Here is a 24,905-nt window from a genome sequence, read left to right on the forward strand (position 1 = left end):
CTATTTTGACTGGACTATATTCCGTACAAAGCAAACCGAAACGAAACAGGTCGCACGGGACATTTTTCGCGGTACAATGTGTGAACCCTTAAAACAACACCATCTGCACTTCCGTAACACTGGGCCATATCGGCTATTTCAGGATTAGTGTGACTGACTGACTCAAATCAAAGCCGAACTATTGGGCCGTGTGAATAAAGTGAAGTGAATGCTTTTACTTGTAATAGTAAAAGATAGACCTAATCCATATTTTATGAGAGAGAAAGAGATAAAACTACAGTAAAAGCTTTTACTACATTTTACTCATTCCACCCAATAAAATAACATACTAATCTACACCGTAGTACGGGCGTACCGGCGATAACGATAACACAAATTTTTGCAGCTTTTTTGCGTTGTACGCGATAAGTTTTTCATTTCTCGATTCTTTTAAATGTAGTTACCAGTGGCGTACACATCTTTTGTGCTTTAACTTTACATAGCATTTTTGCTCTCATGTGGGCGTATTGCCCAAAATGGAATTTACGTGATGTTGCGAAATAGTCTGAAGACTCTGCAGTTTACTGAGTATAAAGGAATTCAGACTCACTCTGTATAAACAAGTTTACTTTAAATAACTTTTTTTTTAATATGGCACACTTAACCTCTTTAATATTTCAACGCTTCGATTGTGGAGAATAGTTATTAATAATAATTATTGTTGAGGCGTATGCTTCTCAACCCGAACACACGCTCTGTTGTTGGTTCGAATCCGGCATCGGCTAAGGGAATTTTTCTCTTAGCCACACTTCACAGATCATCTACCTGTCCGTGTCTCGGAGAGCACGTAAAGCCGTCGGTCCAACAATTATTAACAATTGTGGAAAATGAGTTTCATAGGCTAAGTGCCTCAACTCAAATATCTTCGATGATAATGATACGAGTGCAAAAACAGAAGCTTAAAATTCGAAGGCTGTCCTTATGCAACGAGAGTATGCGTAAAAAACATAGGAAGCGTGTGTTCAAATAGTGAAAACACGTTGCTATCGGAAACGTGTTTTAAAATAATGTTTAAAATCTAAGAGGACCAAAAAAAACATAGTATATTTGATAGCATGCGCGTACATTTATACGAACGAGGCGCAGCCGAGTCTAGATGAACAAGCACAATCTTTATAGTTACTTTTGACACAAATGGTAAACACTATTTTTTGGACGACTTGAATTAGAAAATCTGCATTTTTATGAATAAAATCACTGTACAGTTGGTTTCACTAAATTTTCTTTCTCTACAGGCGCACGGGTCTATGCAATTTTCAGCATTAGAAAGTAGGTTATAGCTTTGATATGAGGCATTTTCGAGACAAGTCATCCAAAAATAATAATGTAAAACAATTTTCCGCAAAATTTCCGTTATTTTTGAATAAGCAATATTTATATTTTTATATTTTTATATTTTTACGATATTGTAGTATCATTAGATGATTTTAATACAGATCATCTTTTTGACAACCCTGTTACCAAATGTATGATGTCGTATGACTTTTTACAACTAATCGACGAGCCCACAAGAATAACTTCATCTAGCCAAAAATTACTGGATCCAATTTTTATAAATAAGCCAGATCTCACACTTAATTCAGGCACAATAATAAACACTGATTTAATATCCGACGACCAAGCAGTTTTTTATATTTTAAAAATTAATGCACCAAAACTTCGCCCACATATAGAAACTTTAAGACATTTTCTTACATTAACTTTATTAGCGACTTAAATTCTCTCTGTTGGGACAATCTTTACTATATTTTCAATGTTGACGACAAAGTAACATTTTTAAATAAAAATATAATATCACTGTTTAATTTACATACCCCATACAAATCAAGTAGATTTACCAAACACCCTGGTGGCTTTCGGATTCTATTAAATTACATATGAAAAAGAGAAATAAAATCTTGCAGAAATTTAAAAAATATAAAAGATTAGAGGAATGGGACCACTATCGCCATCTTAGAAATTTTGTTGTAAGAGAAATAAGATGTGCAAAGACAAATTACTTAAACTCTTTCAGTAATTCAAATAATCATAAAGAATTTTAGAAAGCACCTCGTAAGCTAGGTTTTAAAAATATTACTCAAAATCACATTCCCTTAGACCTTCAGAGTCCAAATGCCATAAATAAATACTTTGTTACTGTTTTTTCTGATTATAATTGTCAACCGCATATTACTCAAGAATATCTTTCTAATAAATATAATCAAAATTTAAATTTTTCGTTTTTTAGGTACCAACTATCGATGAAGTTGTAAATATTGTTAATAACCTAAAACATTGTGCGCCCGGAAGTTATAATATTACTGCTAGAATGTTGCAACTTTGCATCCCAGCGTTAGGACCACATGTAACACATTTAATAAATTGTTGTTTAAAAGTGGGGTATTTTCCTTCGGTTTGAAAAACATCACTTGTAACTCCCGTTCCCAAAATAAAAAACCCCACAACGTTTTCAAACTTGAGACCTATTAGTATCATACCAACTTTGGCAAAAATATTAGAAAAATGTAATGTAATGTATGATGTCGTATGACTTTTTACAACTAATCGACGAGCCCACAAGAAAAATGTTTTGTCCCCAAAAAAGAGTTACAACTAGTTAAAAATACATTTAAAGTTAAAATAAATAACCAAACGTTAAATATGATTAGTGAAATCAAATGTTTAGGTGTGATTCTTGATGAAGAAATTAGATTTGTGAGTAAGACTGCACTTTTAGTGCGAAAAACTTATTCATTTCTTAGGAGCTGATTTCAAGTTTAGTCGCAAAGTTGCGCGAGTCGCTGTTGCTTCGTAGCAACGAATGACATTGCTAGATTTGCGTCGTTGCTATAACATTACCGATTTGCGCCGGTCGTAAGTCAACTTGAAATTAGGCCCTTATTAGGTTACTCTATTCAAATATAAATATAATTAATTTTAAACAACGTAAAAAACTTGTTGAAATTTTTGTACTTTCCATTTTAAATTATTGTTTAACTGTGTATTTTCCATGTCTAGATATTTCTAATTGTAACCGTCTCCAAAAAATTCAAAATACGTCTTGTAGATTTGTATTTGGTTTTCGAAATATGTTGGAATTTTAAATAAAATAAATGAGCTTGGCTAGCTGAAAATGACCAATTTATTTAAATACCAAAAACTTGTGTTCAGAAAGAGTCTCCATGTGGAACCCTTAAATTTACGTCACACCTCTACACTGTTGGCCTTACCAAGATTCCATACAGCCAAGTCGCGGAGATGTTTTACATATAATGCGGTCACTCTTTATAATAATCTGCCAAAAGAAGTTAAGGGCTTTTGTAAAAAATTCTATTCCGCTGTAGTGTTAAACTACCTTTATTATTTTCGATAATATACTTTCTCTTTTGCTCTTCACTGTTATTGTTTTTTTTCTCGTGTACGAATTTTGATTAATTTTATATGTACTAGGTTAAGTAGCATAGCATAGTCGGCTAGACTTCGCCTATACATATACTTACAAAATAAAGACCTTATTGTTATTATAAACTTTTAGCCTGTACAGGGTGCTGCATTTTGATGTCCGAATAGGGGATCTCCGAAACTAAGAGGTTTAGAAAAAAACAAGTGACACATTTTCCGTTTTTTGAGAAAATAATTTTGGTCAAAACCGCATCGCGCCATCGTCTGTTGTTTTTTACTTATAACCAAAAGTTGACATTTTAGCGATATCTTAAAAAATTTGTATATTCCTTCTTATTAAAGATACACATTTGAAATAAAGACATTATACAAGCACTCTTTTACAGAAAATTTAATCATGTTATCAGCGATTTTTTTATCTTTTTGTTTAGCTTTTATCTTTTTGTAATAACATAAAGGTGTATTTTTAAATAGGAATCAGTTGGTAATGACATTTTTGAAAGGCTTATTTTTTTCAGAACTGAAAACAATATAAATACAGTTTGATATTTTTATATTCTTTTAATAAAAAATATATTTAAAATAGTTGAAAGCAGTTGGCCATGAAAAAATTATTTCACATAAAAGGAGTGAATAGTGTAGAAATTTTGTGAACGGTTATTAAATAAAACAAAGTTTAAAAACCCGACACACCAAAACTTTATTTGAAACACTACGCGTTTCAATTACAAAGTGGTCGTCCTAAGGTGAGAATATAAACTCATTTATTAGTTTATATTTCCTGTTTTAACCACGAATACCCTTCTACAAATGAAAATAGATGGAATAGCATTTGCTGACCCACCTCAAAAAATTGAAAAATTACATTTTTCAAAACTTGTTTTTTTGAAAATATTTTTGTTATCGTTTATGCGATTATTATGAAATTTTGCATGTCAGGAGACACAAAGACACTCTTTGATATGATGCACTTTCTTATCAACAGAAATTATTTTCGACATTTTAAATTAATAAGCAGTAGAACTGACAACACAGCAAATTTTTGACAAGACAACGTCATAAAGACAGTACCTGACAGGACCTGAGGCCACCCTAACAAAAATATATCTACGCCTGCTGAGAATTTAAAACAATCGTGAACGGATAATAAATTTTGAGCGTACCATTACCTTGGAAACTGTCCACTACGAATGACACAGCTGTCAATGCTGTCACATTTGATGTCAGTTTCATTTAATGCAAAGTAAAATTTGATTATTTCTTGATGATAATAGTAAAAGACACGATTATGTGTTGGAAGATATAATGCATGAGCTAGCGATAGCCATCCCGGCATCACACCACAAAATTTTCACACCGTATAACGATTTTTCCTCCAAATTGCTGTTTTTATCAATATTTCAATACTTGCATTATAAAACTATCTATAAACCAAATGAAGAATTCAAACGCTCAGAGACCAGGAACAACACCTCAACTATAACAAATCACAAAATAAAATCTTATCAACCTTTGTAGAACCATTGTTGCAATTTTTCTTTAATAGGAAGTAAATTTGATCCACAGGTTGTTGAAACATGTAAAGAATAACGCACGGCTTAATGTTTATTTACATTTTTGAAAATTACAAGAACTACGACAACAATGAGCACAACAGCAACAAATGCCGCCAACGTGCTAATTGGCGCCTGACGCCTGTGCTTACGAAGAATAGCACAGGCGCTAGCTAGCGCGCTAGCGGCATTTGTTGCATTCGTGATCATTGTTGTTGAAATTCTTGTAATTTTCAAGAATAAAATCGATCTGTTCGAGAATTTTTTTTCAAAAATGACTCACAACAAAAGTATTAATTTTATACGTTACTTTAAACTCACTCATTACTGTCATTAGAACATTAATTTTATTAATTCTGAACAAAAGGAATGCTCTGGCATAAAAAGGTTACGTATGTATTTCTAGAAAAAATACATTTTTTTTATTCGTACAGCTCATACCTAAATACATTTGTTTTAATAAGTTCTCTCATCATAATTTTTTCTAAGTCTGTACATTTTCCTGCTGGGCTATGGCCCCATTTATCAACAAATAAATGAGAATAATTAGTCGCGTAGGATATACTCGAAGTTCGTCTAACAGCAACTTCACAAAAGTGAAGTATACACTACAAATACACGAAATATTAGCAAATACTTCTTTGTCTAGTAGGTACTACAAACATTTTCATGGAAGATACTACGGGTTTATTACCTTCCGTTCGCGAGCATATTGCAGTAACTTGGTAAGTATTGATATCGAAATGATTCTTGCACCAAAAGCTTATTTGAACTGTTTGCATCATTTCATCTCGCTCATGTAGGGGTCTATCTTTTAAAATAAAAAAAACTCGCATCTCAAAAATTTCACTTCACACATATGCCACGTTACAAAAAAACTGTATTGTTTTTTATTTTTTTATAAAATCTGAACCTTGTATATGTACTTTGAAATCTACATTTATTGGGAAATCTAGTGCAAAAAAATAAAATTTCTAGCTTTATTCAGAAGGAAAATATGAGGATGTAAACACAAAATTTGCGCAATTTTAGTTTTTCGAAAATTTTCAGAAAAACGTCTTAATAATAATAATAATAATAATAATAATAATAATAATAAGCCTTTATTTACTACAGGAATCCCATTTACAGTAAATATATACAAAAACTTAGAACTACACTAATACTATACTAATGATATAGACGAAACAATCTTCCGCCACGAATCATAGTTGATATCACCGTCTTTACATACATTATTAAATAGGGTAGTCATTAATACGATAGGAGACTTATCAGCTACATTGGTCCTTCTCGCTATAGGATAAAATGTCATGGCTTGTCTGGAGTTTAAACGTGGAACAGCAAAATTTAACATATTTAATAGCCAAGAACAGTCGATGTTATTATTAATTAAATTATACAGAAATTTAATTATAATACAAATACGGCGAAAATGTAAAGATTGGAGACCGAATCTATTCAAAAGCAAGTTCTGGTCATAGCCCCTTATAGGATAATTTCCATCTATTATAAAAACTAGGAATTTTAGGAAACGTCGCTGTATGTTTTCGAGTTGATCTATATGGATTTTATAAATCGGGTGCCAAATAAGTGCGCCGTATTCCAGTTTGCTTCTAACTAACGAGAAGAATAGGGTCTTCATAACTGATAAGTTCTTAAAATCTCGACAATTTCTATAGATGAATCCATATGACTTAATCGCTCTAGCCGTAACATCCCTAATATGCTCACTGAATGCGAGTTCAGTATCGAAAATAACTCCCAAATCTTTAATAATAAAGGTACGATGCAGTGTTACGGACGAAATATCATATACAAATTCAAGGAATTCGCGCTTTTTAGTGTAAGACATAACGTTACATTTGGATGGGTTTAGATAAAGGCGATTTTCATTACACCATTTCACTACTGCGTTAATATTGTTCTGTAAAGTGAGGCAGTCCTCTATAGATTTTATTTCTGTGTAAATTTTAAGATCATCGGCAAAGAGAAGTTTAGCGCATGTTGATAAAGAACCACATATATCATTAATGAAAAGCAAAAATAATAAGGGTCCAAGATTGGAACCTTGCGGCACACCCGAAGTTGCAACGTAACTATCCGAAATGTAGTTACGATATTTAACCCTTTGCTCTCGATTAGCAAGATAAGATTTTATTAGGGATAGCAAAGAACCGGAGAAACCATACTGATCAAGTTTTAACAATAACAGATGATGATCAATTTGATCAAATGCTTTTTTGAAGTCCATATAAATGACATCAACCTGACCTTTTCTGTCCAAAGCGTCAGATATGAACTGAGTAAAACAGGCTAGATTTGTAACAGTTGATCTTTTTCATAATAAAGGCAATTCCAAATCAAAAAGCGACCTACAGATTCGAGCTCAGCAGAAAATTTTACATCAAAATCAGTTTTCAGTAATCGTGTGCAGTCGAATCTTTAAGGGGGAGAAAGGGGAGAATTTCTGTGTTTCAAATAATAACTGTCCACAAATCAAATCATTTGCCGTCACCTATTTTATGTACTTTACGTCACCTGGCCAGGAGTAGCGCGCAATAATTAATAATTTATTTGTCCGTCCAGGTTGAAGAACACACATTGTTTTAAATTGATTTTTATGCAAAATTTTTTGCTAATTTCGAATCCGAAGTTCGATTTTCTGTTTGGATTTGCCTTCATTATGCAAAAAAAGTTTCTGTGAAAATTTTTGAAAAACTTAAATCAACTGGATTAGAGCAGATGGTGCCTGCAGAATTTTAGCTTCATGTGAAAAATTGACAGATCAGGATTTTTCAAAAACTGATTCCTTGCTTCATTTAAATTATTCCGAAATGGCGTTTACCACGAGAAAGTAGAAATATTCAATTGGTAAATGATGCATAGCAGAATTTCGGGAGAAATTCCTATAAAAAAATTTTAAACGGTTATTTGCTAACACAGAAACCGTATTTCGGGACATCTCCTTAATCTCCTCTATACTGTCTTTTGCAACACGATACCTTGAAAAGAAATGTGACTAAAGTTACATTTCCCTTTCAAGGCTTGCTTTAATTCAGTACATTTTTCGATAGCGTGATACATTGATAACAAATTATTTTACATGAAAAATAAATTATTCACGTAGGTAAACTTTGTAAGCAAAATTATTGGTTGTTTTTAATGTTTTTAATCTGATGAAATGTTTTTCTAAGCGTACCAATACTCGTACTATGATTACTATGAATGACAATTTGCTGCTTTTAGATATGGTTGCCTCTTGTATAGGTACTTGTCAAAACTTTGAAAAAAATACTTTCTATAAATATAAACAAATTTAAATTGAAACATAAATTAAAACATGTCATGCAGCAACCACTTTACAACAATGAAAAATGAAAATGTGCTGTAGTATGCTTTATTTAATAGTATAGTAAAGAACAAGTTTCTATGGGATGAGTGCGCCAAAACCCTTATAAAACAAGTATTTTATGCTATTTTTTTTACTTTGCGCCCCCATTTTTCTTATTTAAATTGAAAAAAATTTTCGCCTAGAATATTTTGTATCAGTTGGTAATAAATAATAAATAATAAATGATGATTAAATCGATCGTAAGTGTATTCCACGCATTATCGATGAAACTTAATTGAAAATTAAATGAGGTTGAACTGTACAGAATAAAAAAAATATTCGTAGTTCAAAAAAATACCGTAACCTTATGATGGCCTTAGCAACAATATTCATCGTGGAATTTTTAACTGAAATAAAATTAATAACTTTCATTAAGGCGAATTTGGTAAAAATTTCTGAAACAGGTCAATTTTTCTTTTTCTTTGACTACTATTTGGTGCATATGGTTTTTGTTTATTTGTTGTCAGAAATGTATAGCCATCTCTAAGTTCTTTTTTTCAAATGTAATGATGTGTTAAGTGACACCTTGTATGAAAACCCTTTTCGTAAGAAATACAACGCACTATTTGTTTTTTGAATTTTTTCACAGCCTACGTGATAAGAAAATAAATACCAATTTTATAAGTTGAAGATTATTTAATGCAACGATTGTTCAAAATGAGCACCGTTCCTCTCCTGGGAAAAAACATAACGATAGTAGCATAAATTTCTAACATTTTGTAACATTTCTAGTGTGATTTGTCTAATTTCAACTTATAAAAATTGGTTTTCACTTTTTTATCGGGTAGGCTTTGAAAATATTCAGAAACACAAATGGTGTGTTGTATTCCTTGCAAAGTGCTCTTTCATATGAGGTGACAATTGACATCAGTTACATTTGAAAAACAAAGTTAGAGGTGGCTGTGTATGTTTGAAAACAGATAAAGAAAAACCGCATGCATCAAATGATGTGCAAAGAAAATCAAAAATCAACTTGTTTCAAGATTTTCAAGAAGTGTTCTTCTACAGGAGGTGTCACGCGACATACCGTTACATTTAAAAAAAAAAGTTGCACCTGACAGCAGATAAACAAAAACGATATCCACCAAATGATGGGCCAGAAATTTTTACATAAATTTCCTATGTCCAAGTTATGAATTTTATTCCAGTTAAAAATTCCACACTGTATATAAATTTAAAAATAATAGCATCATACTGTCGACAACTGCGCCGTAGCGAGGGTGCATCTGCTTTTGTTCGAGGTGGTTCCGCTAAGATGGCAGGATTTGCCATTACAACTTTTATAAAATATTTAAAATACAGGATAAAAATAATTCAAAAAAGATAGTGTCAAATAATATACAAGTTCAATTCTGATTGAAATCAAGATATTTTAGCAATAGCATTTAGGATTCAAGCGTATACACTTCTGTTCATTGAAAAATCTTTAATAAATTGTTGATTTGGCAAAAATTGTCAATATTGTCACTGTCACAGAATATGTTTTCATTTTGAAGTTAAACAGGCATTTTTGAAGTTCATAATGTCATCTCAATTAACTAATATTTAAATAGTAAAAATTGTGTCTAAACTTGAATGCGGATGGTCAATCCTAGAGTCAATCCGGAGCTTGGCGGCAAATTTAGGTAAAATCCACCCTTTTCAAATCAAAAAAGAATAAATAAACCATTGGCGTAATTAACAAACTGTTACAATTGTCGTCTAATTAGTCGGAGAGGCTTTCTATTACAATGATAACAGATTTAATGCTATCAAATTGCAGTTGCAGCATTCAGAGAGTACTAATAGAGTATGAAAAAATCATAATAAAAGTAACATTATTGATAATCTGCTCATCTCAAAATCGCAATTAGATAGAACCGGTCTCAAAATTTTAGAAAACCTAAAAATTATCTCTGTTATTAAAAATATTTTATTAAGACGATTTAGGCTAAAACTCTTAAGAATAATGCATAGTATCTCTCTACTACGGCGATTTTTTTGGTAAAAGATTATGCTTTAAAAATTACTTCTAATTCAATAACTTTGTTTAAATGTCTCTAGAAGTACCGTTTCTTCATTAGGTGTTAGCTAGATTTGACATTGTTATGCCCGTCAAGTTAAAGTGAAGTTAAAATTTGCATTAAAAGACATAAAAAGTCTCAACGATCCTTTTGGGGCAGTCATCGCCATCTTCCAATTGCATGGTCCTTCTGTGCCACATCAATAAAATTGGTCACAAAAGTTACGATATTAAAAACAAAAAAGGCCCCATTCTTATTCACATTGAGGCAGCCCAATGTTGGTCTCAAAAACCAATCTCACTGCGAATGATCATGTTATTATTATTACAGAGGTTTTTTGCCTCGCTGAAACCACTTTGACACGGTCTCACTGAAACCGAATTCGGCAGTAAGCTGAGACCTGCCTCGCGACAAGTCTTTGCACGAACATTCTAAATCGCTGCCAAAGGCTTAATTAATAATAAGCTGTAACATGAGACCGTCCCAGTTTGTGTGTCTTTTGAGAATGGTCTCTGAGACCTATGTCACACCACGTACATGTACATCCAAGCAGATTTCATTGTGAATGAGCCCTTTTATTAATTAAAAGGCAAAGAAGGAGATGAAATGAAGGGATCAAAAACGGAGAAAGAAGATGAAAGTTTCAGAAGAATTGTCGAGATAAAAAGTAAAAGTGAACTCATAATAAAAGTGTTTTATTTTTAATGCTATTTTTAATTATTTTTAATGTAAATAAACAAAACACATATCTTACTAAAGTCCTCGTTTTAGCGAACGGGACACTAAGGGTAGCAGCCCTTAAAAGTTTTAATTTTTTTGTACTTTCTCCATCAGGAAGTGGTCATGAATTAATAAAATTTTCACAGAAGTCTCTAAGAGTGACGTAAATATTAGTTGTTGTTTTTAAATGAAAACACAAGAGCCAAAATCACTATTTTAACATTTTTGTTTAATAAAAACCACCTCGTTAAAAATATTCTCGTTAGTGACAATATTGTCTTCAAATTTATGGAAAATACGTAAAATAAAATTTCAGAATTTTTTATATTACTTTACATTTAAATTAATTTGTAGACTTGAGAAAAAATGATTGACGGATTTATCTCATTATTGTACTGAACAAAGGTTCACAAATTTTCGGTGTTATAACAAAATTGTTTAATAACATTTAATTAAACCTGTATATTAAAAGACCTATTATTACATTTGAACGAGAGGATTTTATTACATACGTTGCAATATTTTTCTCAAAATTATTTCGTTATCTGGAAATAGAAAAAACACTTGAATTTCTTTAACAGCCAATATGTTTCATACAAAACGACTACTTTTCAGTTAAAGACGTAACAAAAATGTAAATAAATCCAGTGAAGATGTGTTTTTCACAATATTTCACACTTCTTCCACACGTCCACTGTAAAACTAAAAAACGCTTCATGTCATAAAGACCACGTTCTTCGATTATAGCAGAAACCTTAAGATGTGTTTATTAAATGTAAGTTTTAACATACTCCACGTCAGTTCAATGGGATTTTATTAACAATTATATGGGATTATTTCTAACTTTACACCCATTTTGCTTGAAGCAAGAGTGGTTACCATGAAATAACACGAAAAAGTAGTCTCAGAAAGCATCAGCTGCAATTAGAAACACTACTTTAATTTTTTTAATAAATGGAATTGCAGTGACAGTGAACATGATAAATGATAATATACAGGGTGTATCAAAACTCGCTCCTCAACAGAAAGGTGCTAGTGGTAACAGCAATGGGAATGCCAAAAATGCAAAAAAATAGGTCTTTTATTCTCCGTTTAGGACTCAAAGTGGCTCTCAGAAGCTTTCCCCCAGGTGTAGAGTATACAGTGGAGGCGCTACTAAAGAATGGAAAATAATTTAAGTGTGCCCACTTTTATTGACCGTTCAACCTATCTTCTGTTTTCCTAGCAACGTACAACAATAATCTTTTAGGTCCTTTTTAATGAAAATATTTTCAAGATGGCAGTGCTTCCGGTTATACTGTAAGTCGCTATCAACTTTCTTATTTTACATAGAACGCTATATTTTTTAATGCATTTTTGAATTACTAGAGTTATTTTAAGGTAGTTTTCATTGGCTTTTCCTATACCTAAATTTAGCCGTTTACGAAATATTTATGGTTTTTCTTTATTTTTTGGATTTGCACCTTTCAATTCAAAAATTATTAACTCTGCCAATTTTAAAAATTTGGAAATATTTTTCAGCTTATTTGAAAAAGGAAGTCTTTGATGTTTTCAAATTTCTAAAAAAGAATAACAAACTCCAAATTTTTAAAGTTGAGTTTGTAGAAATTTAGGCACCCATAATTTTTTTCAAATGAAATGCCAAAAATTTTATTTCACTAAATGGTGGAGAATTTAATTCTGCATCGATCTGTATTAACGTTCCCTACACTTACGTTTAATAGATTTCAAATTACAATAATTTTTGTTTTTATTAGCCGTAGGACTATTCTCATACTTTGCCATGGAAACGAATGAAAAAATGTGAGAATTTAAAGTTTTTTAAACCAGAATGAATTCAATGAATTTATTTTGTCTTTAGGAGATGGATAACACAATGTTGAACAAAGTTTATCGTTTAAGTTTGATCAGAAATACAGAAATATTTTTATAACAAACTACACAAAAATAGCTGTGGTTAGTAAGAAATTTCATACAATGACAAAAAAAACATAACTCGAAAATTATCACAGATAGGTATAGAAAATACTAATACAGATCGATGCCAGAAGTTCTCCATCTAGTAAAATAAAAATTGGGACATCTCATTAGAAAAAATTAAGTTATGGGTACTTGAAATTGTTCAAACTTAACCTTAAAATTGTTGGGTTAATTAATTTTATTTTCAGTTTTAAACATGTCGAAAAACAGATATGGGCCGTCTTTTTTAATTCTCCAAATATGATTTTGAAATCTCTAAAACTAAGCGAGTTACTGATTTTTTAAGTGACAGGTGCAAATCCAAAAACATATCAAAAACGGTTAAACTTAGGCATAGGGAAAGCTGATAAAAACTTTCTTAAAATAATTCAACTAATCCAAAAACGCAGTGAAAAACAGCTTTCCATTTAAAATAAGAATGTTAATAGCGACTTCCGGTATAACCGGAAGTGCTACCATCTTGAAAATATTTTCGTCGAGCAGAACTCAAAAGATTATGACTGAGTACAAACTTTCTGATAAATATCTATATTAGAACTTCCAATACTTCTAATGTGGGATTTAAACGGAAAAGTCTGTATAATAGTATATAATGATACAAGTTTTATAAGCAGTGTGAGGAAATTTTATGGGATGGCCATGAGGCCACAACCGATCAGTTGACTCGTCGTAGCGCTCTCGCGATGTTCATATTTATCGATGAAATGGTCCGTTACAGCGCGTGCATTGGCGTAGTTTACTTGGGGTTTATACAATTAATGTTACCGGTCGCTTACAAAAATCTAATTAAAACATAAATATTATTGTTTTATTATAATTACGAAGTGCCCAAGAAAATTGTGGCAATAAAATAGTCGCTAATTTATTAAGACTGCGGTATATTTGTTGAGATTATTTTCTGAACCAATTTTAAAATAGTCGCTAATATCAGCTTCTGCTTGGCTAGTTTAAACCCTGACAAGGCACCTAATTTGACATAATCGTTAAAAAATAACTTCATCATTTCCTCAATCTTACATGGACACCAATAAAGATGTTTAATACAGGGGAGCGTAAGTCACTATTACATTTTGAAAATGTTGCGTTTTAATTCAGTGGAAATTAAAATAAAAAACTAAATAAAAATATTTTAATCATTTTCTCTGAGAAATACGTTTGAATAACTGATTCTTTCTAAATTCTCGAAAACTGATTCCGTTTTGCGGTTAAAATATCTTTGAATTTCGAAAAAGATCTTTCTACATCACAGCTGGTTACAGGAGTAAATAAAAAGTTTGGTGCTAATGCAAAATATGTCGAAGGTGGTACATTATTCGCTATTTGTTTTAAAACTAAAAAAATCGGGATTTCTAGTAACTGCGTCAATTTTTACATTTAATTTATTTTGTAATGACCATTCTACAGAATTTAACTCTATCAACGTAGACTCAAATTTCTCAACTGTAATGGATAATTTAAAATTTTACGTTTCTAGAAATTTGATCGTAGTTGGAATATTTGAAAAATTGTTTTCAATAAAATTAAGTTGAGAAACTAAATTTGTGGTTAAAAGTAAAGTTTTACATTATTTAATGTTATGTGCATCGTCGTTTAAAGCAATAAACAAATGATTTTAATTGATTAAAATTTTTAGACATTTGCTTCTAACCAAGTACCCCAGCGTGTAACTACAATTGTTGAAACGAAACATCATACAGTATTTTTTCTACTTTGCACTTTATATACCAAAAAATGTATTTCGAAATTTAAGGAATTTTGTGACAGTTGGCTGCATTAGTGCACAGGCCGCAACAATTTGGACCGTTATCAGTTTATTCATACAAATGTATTCTAAAAGTATCCACGACGTTTTGCAATGTACCCCTTAACAAATACGGGCTTTTGTGACAAATACGTGGAATTTGATTAAACTATGCACTTGAAACAGGTGCCGATTGACACTGACAGTTCTCTCAGATAATTGTCAAAAAATGAAGTTGTCAAGATTATCCAACTAAGTTACCCTGGTTTTTAGTGTAATTATTACAGCTCTCCGTTGGATATTACAAAAACGAAGTCGAAATTAGTTATTTACCTAACGAGTTTGGAAATTGCCGTACAAAAAAGTTAGGTACATTAATTTTTTTAACCAATACAAAAAAAATAGTTCTTTTCGCTGATGGGTTCGTAACAGGTCAAACAATCATCAAATTGACATGAACTGGCACTCGTGTAATAACTAATAACGCGTCCGATTTACATTCAAACTTGTCGAATAAATAACTATTATTCTTTGAATTACACTCAACAAGGTTTAAATAAAATAGCTTTAATTAATCTTTTAAAAACGTATTGTGAAATACCAAACAATTGTCAAACTTCCTTAGACAGCAAAAAACCCGTAAATTTTGACATCAGTCTCGAAGAATATTATACAGTTCCACTCTAGACTGTAAAAGACTGTTGAGTAATAAATAAGCAGATCTCCAATCGTTACTCAACATACCATATTGTGTTAATATGAAATACAAACAATAAAAAATAAAAGCATTTTTGCTCGTAGGTAACATTTCATTTCATTTGATAAAGAGTGTTGCAACAACTAAAGCAAATTATTGCAAAAGATTCCAGAACAAACATTTAACAATTTTTTAAAATAACAAGTTATAGTTATAATAGCCTAGCGGTTTTTTTTTAAATACAACTAGAATTGAAAAAATCGTCTACAAAATGTACTTTTAAAACAATTGAGAAAATTAAAATGAAACATCACTTTCTGCTATGTATAATTATGGTATTCATCGTAGTACATGGTACCATGGTAGGTACAAAACGACCAAAAAATCCTTCTATCAAGTAGGCGTATTACTTAAGACCGTGTAGGTGGTGTATCCGGTGTCGTGTTTAAGTTCAGCCTGCTGTCAAAATTTAAACTGAAATTACCTCAAACGTAAACTGTTAGATGCCGTGAATTCATGACACAAATAACACCCAAACGCTACACGACCCGTAAATGGTTCCTATGGGACAAAACTGGATTCCAACAATAATTTAATTTGCTTAATTTTTTGACATTGTTCCTTTGACATTAGGCTTGAGTAGAAAATTTTATCAGCTTTAATTTTGGCAAGAATATAGGGGTAACTGTTTCCTAGATTAAGCAAAAAAACAAAAAAAGACTGCTTTAACCCCCTCCCCCGTCTCCAGCTCGCCTACCAACCTCGGGGACTTTTGATATATGTCTACCCAAGTGTAAAAAAGCTTTTAAAAAAAACGTACTACACTTGGATACTTCGTTTGATTTTTAAAAACATTAATTAAATCAACACTAGTTTTTTATCTTTTGAATAATAATAATCCATAATGAAATTTTAGCAAAACTGTCAAGAAAAAATTGACACTACCCACAACAAAAAGTGCCAAAATCGGGTATAAAAGTAGTTCGTATCGCTTAAAAATGGAAAATTGAGAAATTAGATCTACATTAGGTACGTACCCCAATTTGGGGTAAGCAATACACCTTGTTCTAGTGATGGGAACTACTGCTACTTTTGTGATAGGTTGTTACTGTGACAGTTCAGTAACAGTTACAAATAGCTGCTACTTTAGTCACTGCTACTTTCACAACGTCATTTTACAACATCATGTAAAAACGTTTTCTTACACTATAGGTAACATTTCGAATAAAGCTACTTAAAATACAATGTAATTATGTATAAAAACAAAGTTTTTATAAACTTTTGCAATTATTTTGGAAAAATTGAAATCATTTCAAGATGACTCGTTTTATGATTTTTCAATATTAAATACGATAAAGATAAACCTTTAAAGTTTACAAAGTGAAATTCTAAAATTTCTTACAGGATATTTATTTCTAATCAAATTTTAATAAGCACTTAATTGACGTTTGTTAGTGCAATGTAACTTGCAACTTTATTTGAATTATTTTAATCCTGAAATACATTTAGCAGTATCTAAATTTTTGGTTCATCTTATTATTAATTACTATAAATGGAATCCTAAAATTTAAATAACTTTTTATTTTTCCTTTTTTGCAACGTTTTCTTTTATAATAATCATAATTCATTTACATAGTCGAATCAAAACTATTGTAGCAGTCACATTCACAAACAGCTACAAGTAAGTAACACATCGCTCCCCACCACAAATCTCTTCCGTATTCCAACACTTCCAACTGACTGTCAACTGCTACTGCGACTTTGAACTTATTACCATAGAATAAGAGAGAGGGAGAAGCGAATCTCTCTTTCTACCTCTCGTTTATACCTAGCGTTACCTAGCGAGGAGCAAACGAACTAACTCGACAATAGCGGGAAATTCAAAGAGGACATTTTATTTATTTTTCATATTTTTTGAAAAGATTATTAATATTTAATGTTTTTGTACCTATGCACTGTTACGAGACATTTTAATAAAAAAACATCTGCAAAAGTTGCAAAAGCACAAAAACATTTAACATCACTTAATAAAATGAAACAAAGTCCTTCCCAAAAATAGCGGCCTGGATTTTATAGGCAAAGTTAATTCAACTCGAATTAAAAGTCCTATACATTTTTCTTGTAGGACTAACCATAAGCGAGCTATAGGACTGGGAAGAAAAGCATTTCATAAAATGTGCTTTAAAAGAGAATGTCTTGTAGTTTGAAAAACTGATAATAAATTGAATTTATTGGGTCCAACACTTTATTAGAGAAGAAAGGGGGTGATAGTAGGGTCATTGAGTCATTTTTAGATACTGCATTTACGTTTTCAGCTCAAATATTGAACACCGAATTATATTCTTGTTCAGCACAATATTAACAGATAGATTAATATAGATGTTTTGAATAAAAATTATAATAAACTGAAAGCATTGAATCCAACAGTTCATTCTATCAAATCTTCAAAGTCATTCTCAGATGCTGAATTGTGGTTTTTAACTGGAGAACCCGAGGGAAGAAAGTTTTTTCTCCCTTATTTTCCATCTTTGTTATAGTTGGGGGACGCTCTACACACATTATTTTCATATAAATACTTAGTATATATTAATGTTTCATACGTGTAGTGTAATGTAGACTCCAAAATTCAGGAGCTAGTAAGCTCTCTTACAGTTAGGCCTACGAGAAAAATGTACGATTATTTTGCACAGTAAATAGTATATTAAGTATCAAGAACGGTAAGGACAGTTTACCGATCGAAGACAACTGTTTGGAGGAGGAGCGTAGCGACGACTCCAATTATTGTCTGAGATCGGCAATATTTGTTCGTGATGCTTATGGTGTTTTTTGCACGATCCCTAAAATTTAAAAAAATATATTAAATAAATAATAAATGTCAAAATAACTGTCAAGAAAGCAAGTTATGGTTACCGGTTGCTACGTCCAAGGCGTTGACAAGATTACTTACCGACGCCTATGCACAGTATCTAGTTTCAGTTTGCATAGTTTAAATAATAAACGCTCATTAGCTAGCTTGCAGACTGGGGCTTCGCCCCAGCAAACAAAGGAAACATACCCCTCGAACGATTAAACTCGAAAATGTAAAACTCGAAACGTGGAATAATGTTTTTTTCTACTTCGGTTTCGTACTGAGATCATTACGATACGCTATCTGCTATCTGCGTATCGTAATATCCAACAAAGTGCTATAATACTTACACTAAAAACCAGGGTAATTTAGTTGGATAATGTTGACAACCTAGTTTTTTGACAATTATCCGAGAGAACTATCACTGTCAATTGGCACATGTTTCAAGTGCATAATTTAATCAAATTAATCAAATACGAATCTTTAGAGTTTTGAACCATTCTTGAGATGTAACCTCTCCGAACACCTTTCGAGTAATGTACAAACATAACTTCAAACGTCAGTGCAAGTAAGTAGTTTGAGATCTCATTATCCTTCGGCCAATTTTCAAATTCCACGTATTTGCCACAAAAGCCTGTATTTGTTAAGGGATACATTGCAAAACGTTTTGGACACTTTCAGAATACATTTATACGAATAAGCTAATGACGGTCCAAATTATTAATCATTTCACTGTCTGCGCGCAAATGTTGTCAACTGCCACAAAATTCCCTAAATTTCGAAATTAATTTTTTGGTACAAAAAGTGCACAGTAGAAAAAAATACTGTGTGATATCTCGTTTATAAGGCATTTTGTCGCACTTACTCTATTATGGCACTAATAGTGCGTTCGTCGCGCCCTAAATTCGTGTGTGCGACAAAATGCGTCTTATAAAACATAATATACTATTATGGAGCTATAGCGACGTAGAATTGGTAGCCTGCAGACTGGGGCTTCGCCCCAGCGACCCTCGAACGATTAAACTCGAAAACGTAGAACTCGAAATGTGGAATTCTACACTTCTAGTTTTGAGATGCTATTATTTACTGTGCATTTATTATTTTTACTTTGCATCTATTATTTTTATTGTGCATTTATTATTATTATTTTTACTGTGTATTTATTATTTTACTGTGTATTTATTATTTATACTGTGCATTTATTATTTTATTGTGCATTTATTATTTTTACTCATCAAAAATACTTGTCGTTTAAATAAAATACTGTGCATTTAATTTGTACCGATTAGAAATCGCGATTTTCTTAGGTGCGCGATAAGGTTGCTACCTGGTACATCCGCGGTTTATTCAAGTTTTTATCGGATTTTGTGGATTTGAAAGAAAAAACAGTTCAAGATAAAGTACTTTTCTTGTTTTGCAAGTCGTTTAGCGTTTACATTAGCAGCCGCTAAAACCTCATAATAAATTATTAGAGAGAAGTCCAGTAACTCCGTGTTGCCAATAGATTTTTTCATTAGCTTTGTTCGCGGTAGTGGCTAGCGATCCTGAACTAGTTCAGGCATAAGTTGCATGCGCAGTACGTCTGACCGTGTACGAAAATTCGTAACTGGATCAGAACCGTACATGCACTTTAAATAAATTCTTGACTAGCTCAAGAGTTCAGGATTAATTTTAAAAATACTCCGCGAACAAAGCTATTAAATACAGTCATTTGGAGTCACAGTGCGTCGTGTGCATGGCTACATTGTTGGTTGTCTATGTTTCCTATGAAATTTCGTAGTTTTAAATTCTACTTTGCCATTTATCAAGATATACCCCATGTCATACTAGAATTTTGCAACAGCGCTTTTGAACTTTTTGGAGTGAAATGGAGCATAAATTGAGGGATTTTGGTGGGTTTTCTTAGCTCAAAACGTGGCGCTGGGATTTAGTTAATTATTTTTCACTCCGAAAAATCCATATGCGCTATTGCAATTGTACTATGAACTGAAATGGGATATACATTATAGTCTTGATCTAGGCACGTATTTAAATAATACTTTTTTAATTTAAAACTATTAAATCACAACACAAAAAACAAGTATTGTACCCGGGTTCCTTTATTTATGTAATGAAAATTTTTGACGTCCTTGACTAATTAATTGATTGTAATAAAATTTCACAATGATAGAACCCACTTCCTTCAATTGTTTTAAATTTAAATAAAACGACGATTTGCATTATCTGAAACCTTTTAAAGAAGTTGGTCTTACCGTTTACAATTTATTTCTACCAAGTGGCAACCTTAACGCGCACTTAAGAAAATGGCGATTTCTAATTAAATAAAAAAATATTGCATTTTACACGACTGACTGTACGTTCAAAAAGTATCTCCCATAATTTTTTGGTAATTTTTCACTTGCAGATAAAAATAATAATTAAAAAAAAGTAATTTTCGACCAAAAAGTCAAATTCTAAATTTTATACTAAACCACGCGTATTCACTTCAGATAATTGTTTATGAAATTAGCGAAGAAAAATGCCAATCAGATTTTGAATTAAACGCACTTTTACATTTTAACTTTAAAAATTATTTTTATTTATGAGTTGCTACTTGTGGCGTCGTAAATTTTGGGGACAATGTGAATTGTAATTAGGATAAGATTGTAAAAGATTTCGTTGTGATATTTCAATGCAGGCATCAGTTTTATTGTAAGACTATAAATAAGGGACTTCAAAAAGGTCGGCTACTGGTAACAGTGGTAACTGATCCTTTTGTTGGCGAATTATACCATCTTCTAATAAATCACGCGTCTGGTTTGCGTCTAAATAAAAAAGACCGATTATTTCACCAACCAAGTAAAAATTTATAATTTTGATACTAGCATTCGATGGGCCAGCAGGTAAGGATTCATTTGGTCTAAAAACTTTGTAGTTAAATTAACAGTTAGTGCCCACAAAACACACAAACACACAAAACTGCTACGACTTTATTTATTAACAAAAAAATTTAATAAAAATCGAGAATGGTCCTTTTCAATGTACAGGCTGGTGTGTAAAATTTCAGGATTTTTATTTCATTAGAAGTTGCGATTTTCTTGGGTGCGCGATAAGGTTGCCCTACCCAGTATATTCGTTAAAAACAAAGCTGTGGCAAGATAATTCAATGTTTGTAAAATATGCAGTTAAAATATAAACGTAATTATTATATGTTTTTATTAATTGGTAGAGGAAATTCACTTGAGTTAATTGTTTGAGCCTTAATGGTTTTAAATTGTTCTTTTATTTCAGTAAACAATATTTTAGTAATATCTGAGGTACTCGAGGAGATACTATATTTACATTTTGCGTTATTTATTATAATACAGTGTTAGGCAAAAGTATGGAACCAAGCGTTTTGAGCCTAAACATGTACCGTAGGAAAAAAGTAATTAGTACTTCATCAACTACTTTCAAAACGTGATCATTTTTCAAGAATAACTTTTTTCCATATTTCTTTAATTTTACTAGTGTTTTTTTTTTAATAAATTATTAAAATTGCGATTCGAACTCATTACGAAGATTTTTCGAAATTGGCCGAAGTGGTTGTATCCATAGATATTTATAATTGCGAAAATATTGACGAATCAAATTACTCGAATAAACACATCCATGGATACAACCTCTTCGACCAAATTCAGAAAATCGTCGTAATGTGCTCGGAACGCAACTTTAATAATTTATTAAAAAAAAACACTAGATCAAAAACAATTTTATTGATTTACATGTATTTTTAGAGCATAATCTTTTACTAAAAAAATCGCCGTGATTGGATGCCATTTGAAAAAAAAAATTTTTTTGAATAATACGTAAAAGAAATTTCGAAAAACTTATTTTTGAAAAAAAATCACATTTTTAAAGTAGTTGATGAAGTACTAATTACTTTTTATGTAAGGTACATAGTTTAGGCACAAAACGCTTAGTTCCATACTTTTGCCTAACAGTGTATATTACCTATTACGACTCATACGAGAACATTAATAAATTATCATGAATATTATCGATGTGAATAAATTTTTAAGTTACATGGAACTCAATAATATTTTTTGAACGATTGAGCTCTATTTGATTTTTTACCACGCCTGTTCCTGGTGTTTACTAATTGTTATGTCCAAAGCGTCGGTAAGTAAATTTGTCGACGCTTTGGACTTAGCAACCGGTAACCATAATCTGCTGTCTTGACAATTGTTTTGACATGGTTTAATAAATCTTTAAAAAATTGTAAGGATTGTACAAAATACGCCATAAGCATCACGAACGTTAATGATTACCGATCTCAGACTATAATTGGAGTTGTTGCTACGCTCCTTCTTCAAACAATTGTTTTCGATCGGTAAAATCTCCTTACCGTTCTTGATACTTAATAAAATATTATAAGCTTATACCTACGGGGTAAAAAACCCTAGAAAAAATGCTTTTTATTTTTTTGTTTTTACGAGTAATTTATAATAGGTAAAATAGGCGAGTAGGTCTCAGTTGAATAACACTTCAGATTGAAATACGTAGTCAGAATTAAAATCTTTGGTAAGGTTTAATGAGAGTTAGTTACCATGGATTTTAACCAAGCTCTGAAACACTATAAGGTCTGTTTTAAATGAACATTTTTAAATCATTTTTTTTGCTTAAGAAACTTCAAAATAATTGGTAGGTATGCGAAGAAGAATAATAAATTACTAAACCAATGAGAAAATCAATAGGCACTGGCCATTTCCAACTGACCATTTCGTCCATGACTGTTGGTGTTAGGAGGTTACGACCTCAATAAGATTTAATTGACATTTTGGGCATTTAATCTTCATACCACATTTTCCATGAGCAGTCCGGCAATCAATAAGTTACATAGTTTCTACATACTCAGTTGAGAAATCTGAAAGCAGGAGAGTCCACATGAGTGGAACGTTTCAACACTTGTAACAAAGAAAATATTGAGAAATATTGTTAAAAATGATTCATAAAATGCTCAAATTTTAACGTTTTCTCGACATTTTTCCATTTAATAATCCATTAAGGCTTGCTTCAACTAGTGAAAAACAATCAAAATTGTCTAAATAGCATCAACTTTCCATCGGATGGCAACCTTTTGAGTCATAGTCCCCAATTTACGTAAAACTTATTAACAAAAGCAATTATCGCACAATTTATGCGACACGTGCGTAGGAACGAAACAAGCGAATTCTTCTCGAGCCTTGAACGCAGTAGAAGCATCATCAGGCTACGAAAAGTAGGCTTCTTATATAATCTGAAAACACCTGAAACAAGCCGATATTATATTATGGCATAATCGTCGTAAAATTCAAGCCAAGGTCGTTCAAAAGTTCTTTCACTTTTGACACTGAATTTCTCTTTCATCATTTTGACCAATAATTTCACTCGCCGCTATCTCGCGTGATAACAGATTTGCGTAGAAGCTTGTGTGGAGAGCCAACGTTGAAATCTCTGTTACAACATCAGCATTTTTCTTGTAATTAATAAGTGTATCACTTTAACCTAGTAAGGATGGATAGTTTCGCAATGAAATGAGCTTCCTGGTACCGGGGCCAAATATTTTTTCAAAACCACTCTTATCGTCAATGTTATTATTATCTGATAATGTGTGGCAAAAAGCGGCCCTGAACGCTTTTGAAATTAAAAATTGCGATGTTTACATTTTACTATTCGCAAGTAATCAATTATTTACGATGCTTCAAAGACGTATAAAACAATTAGTGTTGAAAATGATGGTATTTTGACGTAAATTCGAAAAAAAAATATCATCGATTAATTTAAACACAAGCAATTTTATTAAAAGATTTCACTTTCGATTCATGCGCAAGCACCATATGCACCAAGTGTGCAATTTTATCTGGAAGCATTATATAATTTGCTGAGTCAATTTAAATTTTAAATAGTAAATACGATTCGTATTTTTGTTGTTATTGCTACTGTTATTATTTATAAAAGCAACTGTTGTGTAATTTGACAAGACGTGAAATGAGCATTTACGAAATCATCCAATTCCTCAAATAATTAAAAAAATTCAAAATACGCACATGGTTTCACCTTCGGATGCAACTTTTTGTGCATTTCCTGTTTTCCTCGAAGACGACGAACTCATGACAATCCTTCAAGGATCATAGCTGGTACACCCAACTGCATTGTCCCGGCCGTCATATTAATTAAAAAAAATTATTAATATAAAGTAGCATGTTTAATGTTACCCAAGTAATAAACATTAATTAGTGCTCAAAAAGTAGGTGAGCCTGACTAAATAGGTACGAAATTAGGTCGCACTTTTCACTATTTGGAAACGTGAGTCACAAATTGTCATAACCATAATTATTGTTAACACACTATATGTGATATCCATATTATAAGAATTATTAATAAAATTCTTTCAGATATTTAGTGCAGATCGTTTTAGTGTCTGGTCTTCACAGCTATTGGGTCGAGTTTTCAAGTTAAGGCAGGTCTGTCTCAAGAGTAAAATTTTGTTCGTCTAAGCATACTTGTACTTTTATGTAATTATGCTTCCTTTTATTAATTAGACACGAT

Source organism: Tribolium castaneum, chromosome 2, assembly GCF_031307605.1.
Source record: "Tribolium castaneum strain GA2 chromosome 2, icTriCast1.1, whole genome shotgun sequence".
NCBI lineage: Eukaryota > Metazoa > Arthropoda > Insecta > Coleoptera > Tenebrionidae > Tribolium > Tribolium castaneum.